General features: G+C 50.9%; 1 protein-coding gene across 1 annotated transcript in view; it reads left to right on the top strand.

Moving 5' to 3' along the window:
- Positions 1-13,837, top strand: part of SLIT1 (slit guidance ligand 1) — a 149,634-nt gene that overhangs the window by 27,978 nt on the left and 107,819 nt on the right. The window lies entirely within an intron of this gene.

Below are 13,837 nucleotides of genomic sequence, written 5' to 3'. Positions count from 1 at the left end.
GACCTTGCTAATGTGTGTAATGTCATACTTTTATTTGTTGTACATGTACTTCTTCCAAGTTTTAAGGGTCGTGGCTAATTCTGCTGCTTTATGATTTGCCAAGCGTGTCTGTGATCGTTCTACCGTACATTTCATTCCGTGGGATCTTGGGTTAAACAGGACCTTCCTGTCTAAGAAATCTCTTTCAGCTCCTTAGCACAGGGTCCGTTAGTCTTTGCTTGCCTGCCTCTAGTGATGGGGAGTGCACCACCGCCCGGGGCAATCAGTTCCATTATTGAAAAGTCTGCATGTTAGAAACACTTTTAAATTTTGAGCCCTGAATTTGCTTTCTGATAATGTATGGCTCCCCCTCACCCCCCACCCCAGCTTTGCTTTCTGTAAGTACCTAGAACAATCATAAACTCTCGTTAGATTTTTGAAGGGTCATCATTGGGTTTTTGAATTTTGAGTTGGGAGGTTTTTGAGCGCCCTTAGGTGTTGTCATTAAAAACCTGAAACACCATTGCACCGCGTGAGATGCTGGGCAGCTGGTCCCTCCTGACGCTTGCCGGGCAGCACCTAGCGGAGTAAGAAGCAATAGTGATGCAGGTGAGACTGAGGGGTAGGGGCTCGGTGGGAGGTGGCACCCGGGGCTACCTGCGTGCTGAGGGGCCAGTTCTTCCCACCTCTGTCGTGATTTCCAGGCCTCTTGATGAGCCCAGTGGTCTCCAGAATGTGTCACCCGATTCTGCCTTCAAGGCTTGTCTGTAAGATGGAACTCTAATTTTTAGTCTGGTCACTTTCTGTTTCTTTGTCCTCCTGGCCGGGAGGCCTCTCACAGTGACCTTCAGCGATGGCCCCCTTGGCTGTCTTTGTCACCCTTGGGCGAGAGCTGGGCTGTCTGTGACGTGGTGCCAGGCACACGCAGGGGGTGCGCGTTTCTTTTCTTTACTTAACGGCTGAAGGCACAGAACCCTTCCTGGCAGATGCATCCCCGACGCCTCTGTAACGTGCGGTCCATGGGCTGGCGCACAAGGTCCATGCTGTTGCTGCTCACGGGCAGGCGGCTGGCCTGGGCCCCAGCAGCGCCATGCCTCCTGTCCCTTCTCCCAGCTGCTGTTGCAGCGTTTTCACAGCTCTTCTCTCTGCAGGACTCATCCTAACGCCTCTTCTCTTGGTCTCCTTCTGCACTTTCCCTCCTCCTAAGCCTCTCAGCCTTTCCAGCTGCCGCCCTCGCTCTCTGGGCAGATGTGCTCCTTTCCCTCAGCCACCACCCAGGGTCAGAGCCTGTGTGGAGTGGAACGTTGCCAAACTCTGGTCCCCTGCTTTGATAGTCTTCATTTATTTTATTTAAAATTTGTTTATTTAAAAATTGTAGCTTTATTGAGGTATCGTTGGCAAATAAAATTGTAAGCTATTTGAAGCATACTTTGTGGTGATTTGATATACTAGAATGTATACATTGTGGAAGACTCCCCCATCGAGTTAATTAGCACATCCATCACCTCACATGCTTATCTTCTTTTTGTGTGTGAAAACATTTACGTTCTGTTAGCAGACTTCAGTTATACAATACAGTGTTCTCGCTTTCATACTTCAGAGTCTCAGACCTTACTCATCTCAAAGCTGAAAGTTTGTACCTTTTGACCAACCTCTCCCTTTTCCCCCACTCCCGAGCCCTTAAGATTCCATATGCAAGTGATACCACCCAGTATTTGTCTTTCTCTGTTTGGCTTATTTTACTTAGCCTAATGCCCTCAAGCTTCATCCATGTTGTCACAAATGGCAAGATGAATAATATTCCATTGTACAGTATATATATATATATGTTTGACATGCTTGATATACATATATATTTATATATATTTCACATATCTATCTATCTATCTATCTATCTATCTATCTATCTACTTCGTTTATCTTTGCCCCACCCCTCCACCCCCATTTTATCGACCTGAGCACCAGGCATTTCAGAACATCTCTGTTCCCTCTTCCAGTGGTCTGGCTGAGGAAGCACTCAGACACTCTTGGTTCCAGAAACAGACAGTAAGGGTGGGGTATTAGTGTAAGGGCGCAATCAGCAGACTCACTGGCTCCCTAGGACAGAAAGCGAGGTACAGCTGGGACTGGGCATGAGTGTGAGAGATATTTCCAGTCCTTTCTTAATGTCTACCTTATTCTACTCATCCCTGCAGACCAGTGTCCTGGGCTGACGGGCAGCATTTCAGCTCCACCTGCCTTTGGTTGGCTACAGTGCTGACTCCCCTCCTGCATTCTGTGGCCTTGGAGCTCAGACCCTCCAATGTCTCAGGTCCAACCGCAGGTTTCTGGGGGAAAGAAGCTGCTTGGCTCACCTTAGGTCAAGAGATCTCGCCGGGGCCAATGAGCTGTGTAGGGGCTTGTGGGGTCACCTGCAGTCATATTATGGAGCCCGCCCTTCCCTTAGGAGGCAGGGAAAGGGGGAAGGCAGTGCCTCCTTTCTGGTCTGTCACCTGTTGACCTTCCCTCTGCTCTGAGAGATCCATTACTAATCCTTTCCATCTGGAGCAAATCATTGGCTTTCCTGCAGAGGCCGTTATGCTAAATCAGCATGAAACCGAGTCCGAGAGACCAAATGTTCAGGGTAAGGTGTGGTCACAGCGTATGTCAGGTGGTGGGGTCCACATTTCGGTTGCTTTTGTCTGTGAGGCTTCCAGGAGTTAAAATCCTGTAACTGGTTATTGCCCCTGGTGTTGGGTTAGTCTGTCTATTTCTTTCCTTACGCAGAGCCTGTGGCCCAGAGAGGTGATTTGTGTTGACCCCCGAGCAGTTTGATGATCAGGTTGGAATTCAAGACCAGGCCTTCAAAGGTCCTTAGAGAGCCTGAAAACGGGCTTAATCCGTGCCCTAGAAATCTCATGTCTGGGAACCTATCGTGAGAAATGATAAAACATGGGCACAAACATGTTCCTTGCAGCATTATGCAGAATATTGAGATGTAGACTGTTTCTATATTGAAATATCAAATATGGTAAAGAATATAGAACAATTTGAATGTCTAACTTTGGGGGAATGGTTAAGTGAATTATGCTGTATCTACTTGATGGAATCTTTATAGCATCATCAAAAATGGCCTTAATGAAAGGCATAAATAATGCAGATAAGTGTTTGTGATATCAAAAGCCAGGATGCAAAATTGTACTAACAATATGACCACGAAATAAATCACTCTAAAGAATGCACATAAAAGTGATTGTAAATTCCCACAGGGTTGTCGCTGGGTGACTTTTTCGGTTCTGTGCTTCCCAGATGTTCTGTAAGCAGCATGCATTATTTTTATGGCAGGAGACCTCCCAGTTTTTATAAGCAACGAGGAGCCTCTGTAGCTTGAGTTCAAGTGAATGCCAGATGCGTAGTGTTGGAACGCTTCCTTGAACCCCATTGCGCCCCATTTGCTCTTTTATCAGATAAAGATAACATCTACCTCTCAGGCTCTTGTGGGGTTCAAGAGAGGTGTAACCTGCTTTCATGTCGGGTGTGAACACAGTAGATGCTCAGAAATGTGAGATGAATCCATATGGGAACTGCTTCAGAGGATGGCAAACCAGACTGGAAGAGGCGCCCAAGGTGATCCCACACCCTCCCTCTGGGCATTGGTCAGCTGTCAGGTCCTGCCTCCACTTCCTGTGTGATTGAGCCTCACTTCTCTTAACTTGGAGCCATCCTCTCGCTTTGCAGGAACCTCCCCCAACAGGCTTTTTTTTTTTTTAAATGAGAGGCTTAGGTTTACCTGTGGAGGCACCTGCTGGCTGGTGTGCGGGCAGCAGCTGGAGCGTGGCTTGGGACAGCCATTGCACAGGCTCAGGAAGTTGACAAAGGGAATCTGCCAAGCTCAGAGGGTTCGACATTCCCAAGGGGCTGAGGCAAATGTAAACTCTGGTCTGTCTGACGCTAAAGCTTGTCCGTCCATAGTAGCCATCCACCCCCTGCACCCACTACCTGCTCACCTACCCATCCACCTACCTACCATCTACCCACCCCCACCCCGACTCCCACTCACCTGTACTCCCACTTACCCATCTACCGGCCACCAGTCAACCCACCTATCCCTGTCCTCCCTGCTCTCCCACCCTCCTCCCATCTAACAATCTCCACTTATTCATCTGCCTACCTACCCACTCTTCCTCTCATTTACTCACCAACCGCCCATTTACCCTTCCAGCCTCACACCCATTCACCCTCTCCTTTCCCACCAACCAACCCACATATAAACCTGCCCATATACCCAACTCACCCCACTCCACGCCTTCCCTCCTCCCCTCTCCCCTATCCACCTTCTGTTCATCTACCCACCACTTGCTCACCCATTCATCCAACAGTTCCTGGGGGCGTCCTATGGACCAGGTATTATTCTAGGTGCTGAATATACTACTGGGGTGACGGCTTGTGAGAGAGACTGGTGCGGCACTGCCTCTCCCCAGGTGAGGGTTTGAGAGCTACCTGCCATCCTCTGACTACCAGCAGGTTGGAGTGGGCTGAGGGGCAGATGTCTCCCTGGCTGGACCCGGCTCCCCTGTGGGGGTGGTTATACCCTGGTGGTCCATTACCTGGCTGTGGGGTCAGCTGCATCACCTGAGAATGTGGGGGTGTTGTTTCGTGGATGCCCACAGGTGTCAGATGTGTTTGACCCTGACTGCTTCCCTTACAGCAGCAAAGCCCACGTTTGGGTGTGGAGCCCATGAGTGTCTGCGGAGGGGTCTCCCGTGGCCTCATATCCCTCTTCCTGCTGGTTGCATTCCCTTCCTCATCCGGAAGCTGCTTCTGGACACGCAGTTCCTCTGGGCTTCTTTTTAGCCTTGAAACCAATATGCATCCCGACAACATCAAGCTGTGTGTCTGTGCTGGTCCCGAAGGGGTGGGGGTGGGTGATTAAGGGCAGCCCAGGGCATTTATTTCCCCTTATTTATATCCCTGCTGGAAGGGCCAGGATAACTCATTAACAGGGCCCCGGTGGCTGGAGAGGCAGGGAAGTGATATTCCGCAGGAGCCCTGTTGAAGAATGCCTGACCCTGCCGACCCCGTCTCGAGCTGGGTTTAATTAAACTGTCAGCACTGGTCAGAAGAACAAAGCCTCCCTTCCCATCCTGGTCCCCAGCCCCCCTCAGGCGGGAGGGCATTCTCTGCTGAAACGAAGAGCTGTTAAAAATGGATGTCTTGCCTCCGCGGGAAATTACCGGGCGCAGGAAGGTGACCCCGCTATTGTGCCATGTCCACTCCAGGCAGCAGACCTGCGGGACTGAGCCAGCCGAGGGCCCTGAGCGTGAGGGGAGGGGGCGCCTGTGGCCTCCCCTCTCTCTGCCTGGGCCTCCTTCCTGCCAGACCCGCCACCTTCAGATGCTCTCGCTCGCCCTCCAGTCTTCTCTTTTCCCAGAAAGGAGTTTCCCCAGCTCGGTATCATGAGACACCAAGTCTGTGGGATGTTTCTGGCGTGAATGATGGAGAGAAGCTTCCCCGGTTCTCCGGTTTGGGAAAATGCTGGGTCAGACACTTGAAGTGGGATTTTCAGTCCCTTTAACCCACTCATGCACACCATGTCCGGAAACTCTTGAAAACTTTTTTAGGGAAATACCTAGATCTTGTGGGTGTAGTGTCAGGTAACTTGCTGAAGTCTCAGGCAGTAAGGATCAGAGCTGAGACTCGAACCCAGGCCCCTGATCCCAGACCCATGCACCCCCCTCTAAACCATTAGAGCCCCTGTTTGCCTCCACCCAGCCTGGCTCTGGTGTGAGAGCCACACTAACAAAGACCCTCCCAAGGGCAGCAGCGTGGCCTCCGTGCAGAGAACAATTTGGGGATTATGAGTCATCAATTATGGAGCACCCTGGGTTTGCAGAGTGCTTTCCAATCATTAAATCCGTGCGTGCTGTCAAGGCTCAAGTGAAAAAGGCCAGAGTCCCACTGGGCTGGCCCAGGAACCTCACGGGAGAGGCGGCCGGCCGGAGATTGACATCCCTGTGCCAGAGCGGCTGACACTCCCAGCATGGACTAATGTCCTCACCGCAGCCCCTGGCCCCTGAGCCCCCCACCCCCACCTGTGCCTCAGAGCCACAGAGGCCTCCACAAATACTGGGAACTCAAGGCTCAGTGGAGCCTGCAGGGAAGAGCGGGTGATGGGTCACCCCAGAGAATGAGCCCTGCTGGGGACGTTTTATAGAAGCTCCAAGGAATGGAAAGCCGCCGTCCTCTCCTGTAGCATTACAAAGATCAGCATGGAGCCAACTGAATTCATGGCATCCAGAAGGTTCTGAACAGAGAGGCGTATGTGGATGGAAGGTGGGGTGGTGGGGGCTGTTGTGAAAAAGTTGTAGGGGAGTGAGGATGTCTTAAAAACCATTTCAAAAGTTATGTAAATAATTTTGCTATGACATTGAACATTTGCAAATAGAGAAAATAGAGAAAGGTAAGGCAGTTGCTGGGGCCCAACACAGACCGGGAAAGCCTCGAGCCCAGAAATCAGAGAAGGGAGGGAGGAACTGGTGGCCCAGACGAAGCGTAGGCATTGTTTACGCTCCTCCCGGGCCTTCAGGACAATGTCCGCCACCAGAAAGACACCGCTTGCCGGCCCTGCCAAACCCCCTCGTGCTGGGGAAACAAGGACACGGGTAGGCCTGGGTCCCTGCCCAGTCTGGCAGGGGACCGGGAAAAGATTCCTATGTAACCACATCAGCAAAGCTGCTTTTGCCATGTAGGTGATGTCCACTGGTTCCAGGGACCAGGATGTGGACCTCTTTGGGGGCCATTATCCCGTCTGCCGCATGGTCTTCCCTTTGGAGGACGGCACCCCTCAGTGACCAAGGCCCAGCTGGGCCCCTCCCTGCCTGGGGCTGTGGAGTGAAGTACACACACCATCCCAGCTCCAAGCAGACACTGAATAAGGGCGGCTGGGCACCTCTCCCAGCTCTTCAGATTGGAGTTAGCTCCTTGGCACCGAGTCCTCTCTTTTCTCCAGTGATCACAGTAGCTGATTAGCTAGGGGACTCTGGGCATATTATTTAACCTCTGCGTTATTTCCTCAACTGTAAAATGAGGGGTTGGGGCTGTTGTGAAGATTAGGGGTGATTTGTATGGTGCACCCAGCATAAGGGCTTTGAATGCCATCCTCTCCCAGAAGTCATCCTGGAATGGAGTGGTGGTTGGGCATGCCCTATCCAGCCACGCGACTCGGACAAAGAGGACAGTCTGCTGTCCTGGAAGTCCTCATGAGTTGCCCCTGGCCAGTGGGCTTCTCTGGCTCCTTTCTCCTCACAGCCTCAGCAGGAGGTTCCAGGCTGAGCAGGGGGTGAGGGCCTGATTGCTGCCTGCTCTCCTGTCTCAGAGCAGGGCCTGCCTGTCTTCTCTGTGGGAGGCAGAGCTCCTGATCGCATTTTCATTTTCGCATTTTCGTATTTTGCCTCAGCTCACTCTCGGGTTGGCAGGCAGCTTAGCCTGTTGCCTGAGAGTTTTGCTCCTGCAGCCTCTTCTTTCTTTGGTTTTATGGATGGAAAATGAGATAGAGACTTCATATAAATGGAAGAAGAATTTCTACAGCCTCTTTCTCAGAATGCATTCCTTAGGAGTTGACTATAATGTAGGTCTCTTTATTAGATTAACTTGGCATGAATATTAACGTAAATTATAACTCGTTACATTTAGACTCATGGTCTATTAAGTGCAAGATTTAAAGAAATAAACACTTGGGTACGGTGCGTTACCTTCTTTATGAATTCTTGATCGATCTCTGCTTAATCTAATCTTAGCTTTCATGTTGAGGCTCTTATTATCAAAAGGCCTTCCTAGAGCATACGCATGGTTTTATTATTTTGGGACTTAAGGTGATCTTGGCATCAGAAGGTCAGTAGTGTTCCGCATATTTACATTATTATGAAAAGAAGCTCCAGAATTGTTTCATCTTGCAAATCTGAAGCTCTGTCCTCACAAACAATTCGTCAGTTCCCTCACCCCAGCCCCTGGTAGCCATCGTTCTACTTCCTGTCTCTGCAACTTTGAGTATTTTAGGCGCCTCAAATAAATGGGATCAGGTAGTGTTTGTCTTTTTGGTGACTGGCTTATTTTACTTAGCATGATGTCCTCAAGGTTCACGCATGCTGCAGCCTGTGGTGGGATTTCTTTCCTTCTCAAGGCTGCATAATATTCCATTGTATGCACACACCACATTTTGTTTATCCATTCATCTGCCACGGGCATTTGAGTTGCTTCTATTTCTTGGCTATTGTGAATAATGCTGTTATGAACACAGATGTGCAAATACCTCTACAAGACCCTCTTTTTAATCCTTTTGTATATATCTTCAGAAGTGGGATATTATGATAGTTCTATTTTTAATATTTTGAGAAACGGCCGTACTGTTTTCCCTAGTGGGTACACCACTTCACCAATACTTACTTTCTGCCTGTGTTTTTGATAGTAGCTGTCCTAATGTGTATGAGCGGATATGTTATTGTGGTTTTAACTTGCATTTTTCTGATGATCAGTGCTATTGGTCATCTTTTTATAAGCTCGTTGGCCATCTGCGTGTAATCTTTGGAGAAAGGCCCTCTCAACCCTGGTTTGCTGGGTGAGCTGCTCCAGAGACTCCCTGGAAAGCCCAGAGCTAGAGCTGCAGGAAGCTGCTCCAGTTGAACAAACCAGGATCCTTCAGCGAGGGGGCGGTTTCCCCAGCCTCCTTCCGGGAAGCCAGACTTTCCTGTCTACAACCAGGGTGGACCAGTGAGGAGGCGGGGGTGGTGGAGGGTGGGGAGCGAGCACGCTGAGGGGTCCTGGGCTTTTTGGCGCAGTGTGATGGAAATGAGCACTGAGAGCCAGGACGCCTGTGTTCGAGATTTGGCTCTGTCCCCGTCTGGCTGGGATCCCTTGCGCAAGTCATTAGCATCTCTGGACCCTGTTCTATCACTGTTGTTAATGAATTGGATGAGCATACAGAAGGGACGCTCAGCAGATTTGCAGGTGGCACAAAACTACAAAGAGGTGGCCATTATACCCAAAACGACGGAAATAAGCTTGAAAAAGATCTCCAGGAACTGGGTGAAATTAAATATTGATAAGTATGAAAATGATGTTGAAAGCACCGAATGGTTTGGCAGCACTTGTTATGTCATCTTCAAGCTGAGGATGAGTCCTGTGGTCAAGTGGCTGAAAGAGTGAATGTCGCCTTAGGCTGAATTAATAAAGGCAAGGTCTCCGCTCCAGGGGAGGGGACAGGCCTGAGCACATCCAGAGAACAGGGCTCAGTCCCAGGCTCTGTGTTTTGTTGTAGGTGGTGGTGGGGGGAACACTAAGCATGCTGCGGAGGAGGGCAGCTAACATCAGGAGCCGCGTGGAAACGATTTCATGTGAGATACAGCCAAGGGGCCGGGGGCTGTTGGGCGTGATGAAAACAAATGGACAGGAACTCGGAGAGTAATTTTCAAATCTATGTGAAGGGCTGTCAACAGGACAAGAGAGTGACTTGTTTCAGAAGCAGACCTGGGTGCCGTGGTGGGAGGTGTGGGGAGGTGAATCTTGTTCTGTGCAAGGCAGGCTTGTTCTGTGGTGGGCTGCTCTGCTTGTCACCTGGTCCCTGGAAGAGTTCAAGGCAGGACTGAGTGTCTGAGAGGATGGGGGAGCCTGGCTTTGATGGGTTCGGTGCTTTTAGATGCAGAGCTGTCTAATCAGGGACCCTTGGAGGACTCGTGAGCCGGGAGAGGCCGGGCCCACATGGTGTTTGGGATGGATGATCTGCTAGCAGAAACGAGAAGCTGGCAGACGTGAGAGCCCGGAAGGCCCGGGCCTGAGCCAGTGTTGGAAGTTATCCTTTCCAGCAAAGTGCTTCCAGCAAACTGTGGAGCAAAATATTTACCAGACCCCGGATTCTGGCCCATGTTTTGGAGTCAAATTTGGAACAATAGAAATCAGTGAATAGCTTTGGAAATAACGTCTGATCTGTAAAAGGACACAGAAGGTTTGTCCTGAGACTGGAGGTGCTCAGCGCTCTCCCGGACCCCCCACCCCAGCGATGAGCAATGACTCATTTCTCCTTTGAAGTCCAGGCGTTGTCTTCGGAGCCCTGGTGTTTACACCCTCTGCTCCCTCAACAAAGGGCCTTCTGTCGGTGGATCTAGGAGGCCACGCAGGGAAGGTCAGAAAGGAAGGTATGGACTGAATACCAATAAGAAGGGGAAGTGTGTTTGTGGCGGATGAGGGGCGCCAGGCAACTGGGGGCCCACTCGTGCTGTGCACACAGAGCAGAGAATGCCCTTTGGCGGGTGTGTCCTACTAAAGGCTCGGGGCCCTGGCGGAGGCGGGCAGGGCGGACAGGAGAGAGCGAGGAAATATTTGACAATGGGAAGTTTAAGCTCAGCCCCTGTTGGGGAGGGCGGGCCAGAACGTTGCAGGGCAACAAAGAGGCAGTGTGGACCGGTGACAGTTAGGGGAAAACACATGGCAACTAATGGGGCAGTAATGGGTGGGGTGGAAACCTGGGAAAAGCTGGTACAAGAAAGCTGGTGCATAAATTCTGGTGGCGTGACATCCCCTTGGCAGGGGGACAGGGGCCGCCACTCTTTCACGCTCCCTGAGATGTTCTCACTCCCAGGGCTGAGGCCAGGGGAGAGGGCTGGGAGGGAAATGCACGCAGGGCCCCGGAGACGAGAGCGTTCTCTGCAGGAGCCAGGGCCCCAGACAGAGGTTCGAGGTGTCCATTGCTCATGAGTAAGAAGGGGTGATGTGACCCTCCTGTGAACACCCGCCCCCACCCCCACCCCCCTGCCACACACACACTTTTGCCTGCACAGTTGGTACCACCCCAGGGCACTCACCTTTGAGAAGCTTTGCACCCAAGCCAACTCTTGGGAGTCACCACCCGATAACACATGACACACAGAGACCCCCACCCCCCACCCCGGGCCCACCGCTGTCCTCGATGGAGACTCTGAGACCCCTCATTGCCCGGAACTCGCCTGCCCACCTCTTCTCGGAGACTCCAAGGGACATGTCAGCTCTCAAAGGGGACAGGATTTATTACTGGGGGCTCTGGGAGGAAGCCATTCAGCAGTTTGTAGTTGGACTTTTATGGCTTCCATGAGCTTCCTGAACAACCAGGGACATCCCGGAGCCCAGAATGGTGGCTTGTCGGTGGGAATTTGAATTTTCCGTCACAGACCAACTGTTTTTGATCAAGTTAATACTCTTTTCTTAGAAAATAAAACAAAACAGCAACATGACTTTTTATCTGTTTATGAGCGAGCAAGAGAGAGAGACCAGTTCTCCTCTTTATAACCTTTAGGAAACCTTTAGGGAAGAAGGATAGGAAGGGGCACACCTGTCCCAGGCGTGGGTCTGGAGTGTGATGAAAGCGTTGCTGCATCTGATGGGGACACAGGGGAACCTCGCTTTCTAGGCTTCTGCTGTGGGCAGGATTCTTCATCGGATTCCTGGCTGATGTTTGCGAAGCAGCAGCTGGTTTTAGGTGTCTGAGGAGATGGGAATTCTGAACGGGCCCCCGTTGCTGCCTGGCTGAGAGGCAGCCCTCCTCTGGGCATCACTTCCCCAGCTTGGCAGTGGGGACCCGGGGCTGGCTTCCTCCCCTGGATGGATGGGTTCACTCACCCAGCCAGCGTATTACAGGCCTGCTGCGTGCGGTCATTTGTCGGGTGCGGGGATATCAGGGTGAATTAGATTTGGTGAAGGGCTTGGCTGGAGTGTTGACTGGTAGTTCTGTGGTTGCTGATTTCTCAAGTGGGTGATGGGCATCAGCTGTGAGAATCTGATGGCTGCTTGGTAGCCTGGCTTTTCCCCTCCCAGTGCCCATGAAATGAAAGAAAGAAAAAAGAACCATTAAAAATGAAAAATCATATTTCACAGGGACAAATACACACATATCAATGACAGAGCTGTTCAAACATAAACTTCCCCGTGCTATTCATCTCCTGTTGCAGATGTGTCGAAAGGGGTCACTACACCTGGGGGTTGGAATCTCTAAAGGCAATTGGAAAAAACAAGTCAGTTCCTACAAGTCATTAACTGTGTTGATGGGAAACAAAGAACAAGAAATCATTTTCGGCAGGTCTTTACAGAAACGGTGCGAACAAAGGCCGGAACTCACTTATCGATGCTTTTTAATAGCGTCTCTCACAGCCAGCTGGACGTGGTATGAGAACTCAGATGCCCTCTGGGAAGGCTGTGGACAACTGGCCGCTTGAACACTGACCACAGACTGCAAATGGCTCTGTCCCCTGGGCTCCCCGCAGGAGCGCGTCCCTCGCTGAGATGCACCATCTGCTGAGGGTGGAGGTGATGCCGGTGTCAGCTGTGCGTTACTGAAGGTGCAGGGGACCGGGAGGCCCGCAGGGGATCAGAATGTACAGTTTCCATTTGTACTTCCCAGGTATCCCCTGGTGCTGCTGGGATAACCAGAGTTGAGGATCAGGCATCACACACACAGGTTAAGAGTTTGGACTCTGAAATGCAACAGCTCAGCGACTTACTACCTAGTTGACCTGGGTGAGTGGCTTAATCTTGCTTAGACTCGGTGTTATCATCTGAAAAAGGAACTCCTTTAAATTGCTGAGCAAGGAACACATAAGAATTCTGGCCCACATTCTGTGGGGTAAACCATCAAGAAGTGTTAAGCTTCTATTTTTCTTGATAGGTCAGCCCTAGTCTCTCTAACAGTAGGAAATTCGGGGAAGAAAAAACATTTGCCTTTCCCTTACCCGCTTGCCAGCCTCTTAGCCTCATTCCATCCTTAGAACAGGTTCAAGGGAAATTTCCAGAGGTGGGTCTTGATGATGTGTAGTTTGATTTTCTGTTGTTGTTTCAAACAACGGGAATTGGGCAACCAGAGGGGACTGAGATGCTGGGATCTGGGTCTAGACTGCAAACACGGAGTTCCTTCCACGGAGAGAGGCGAGCTGTGAAGACGCCGCACATCAGTTAATGCCCAATGTTTCCTGACTGCGAGGTTCTGTAAAGAATTCCCTGTATTATTTAGGGGGAGAAAAACATTATTTTTAAAGAAATAAAATAAAAATGTGCTTGTTTTTAAGGCTGACCCAGGGGACTGGAGCTTAGTCAGCAAAAAGGCTCCTCGTTCTCTCCGTGGCCTTTGCGTGCACCAGGTTAGACGATGCTGGTCTTTACAGCTCATTTAACTCAGAGAGCATCAGCGTTGTTGAGGCTTTGACAGTTACCCGTTTTGACTCTGACAGGGAGGACTTGGCCCTGTTCAATCTGTTCCAATCCCCCAGCCTGTTGTGACTATCAGCTCACGTGGGGGTGAGACGGGTGAGGCGCCTCTCTCAGCCACCGCCCCGGGCATGTCACGTTATGCCCCGAGGACACGGTGTTGCCTTTTATACAACAAGAATGTGCTCCAGACCTTGCAAGCTTGAGATTAGGAGCTTTTTAAAACGCTCCTTTCTGCTCATTTTGCAGCTTTAGCAGCCCTCAGGGTGCGCAAATCACGCCCGCCGCACTCTGCAGAGCCCAACAGAGGTGGTTTGCTTTTAATTTTCATTTGAGGATGAGGTGGGTTGTTTTTATTTTTCAGAATATGATTTATTCGTGTGTCCCCATTCTTTATCACCAATGCCAAATGCAGATGCTGACGCCTCAGGCTAGCCAGCCCTAGGGTCCCATCCAACATGAAATCCCATCACCCCAAGGACCCCAGGAATTCAGAAGCCACCCAAGGGGCTGGAGTGCCTCGCCAGCCACCACCTCTTCTTCACCCCTCCCCTGGGCACCCCTCCCCAGGGCATGGAGTGTCAGTTCTGGGGGGGCGGGGGGTGTTTTCTTAAGGGCAGGCAACAAAGGGTTATGTCTTGAGATGCCTAAGGGAGGC

The sequence above is a fragment of the Myotis daubentonii genome, chromosome 13, assembly GCF_963259705.1.
Source record: "Myotis daubentonii chromosome 13, mMyoDau2.1, whole genome shotgun sequence".
NCBI classification, from domain to species: Eukaryota; Metazoa; Chordata; class Mammalia; order Chiroptera; family Vespertilionidae; genus Myotis; species Myotis daubentonii.
Note: the sequence above shows the minus strand (reverse complement) of the source record. Positions and strands in the feature narration are given on the sequence as shown.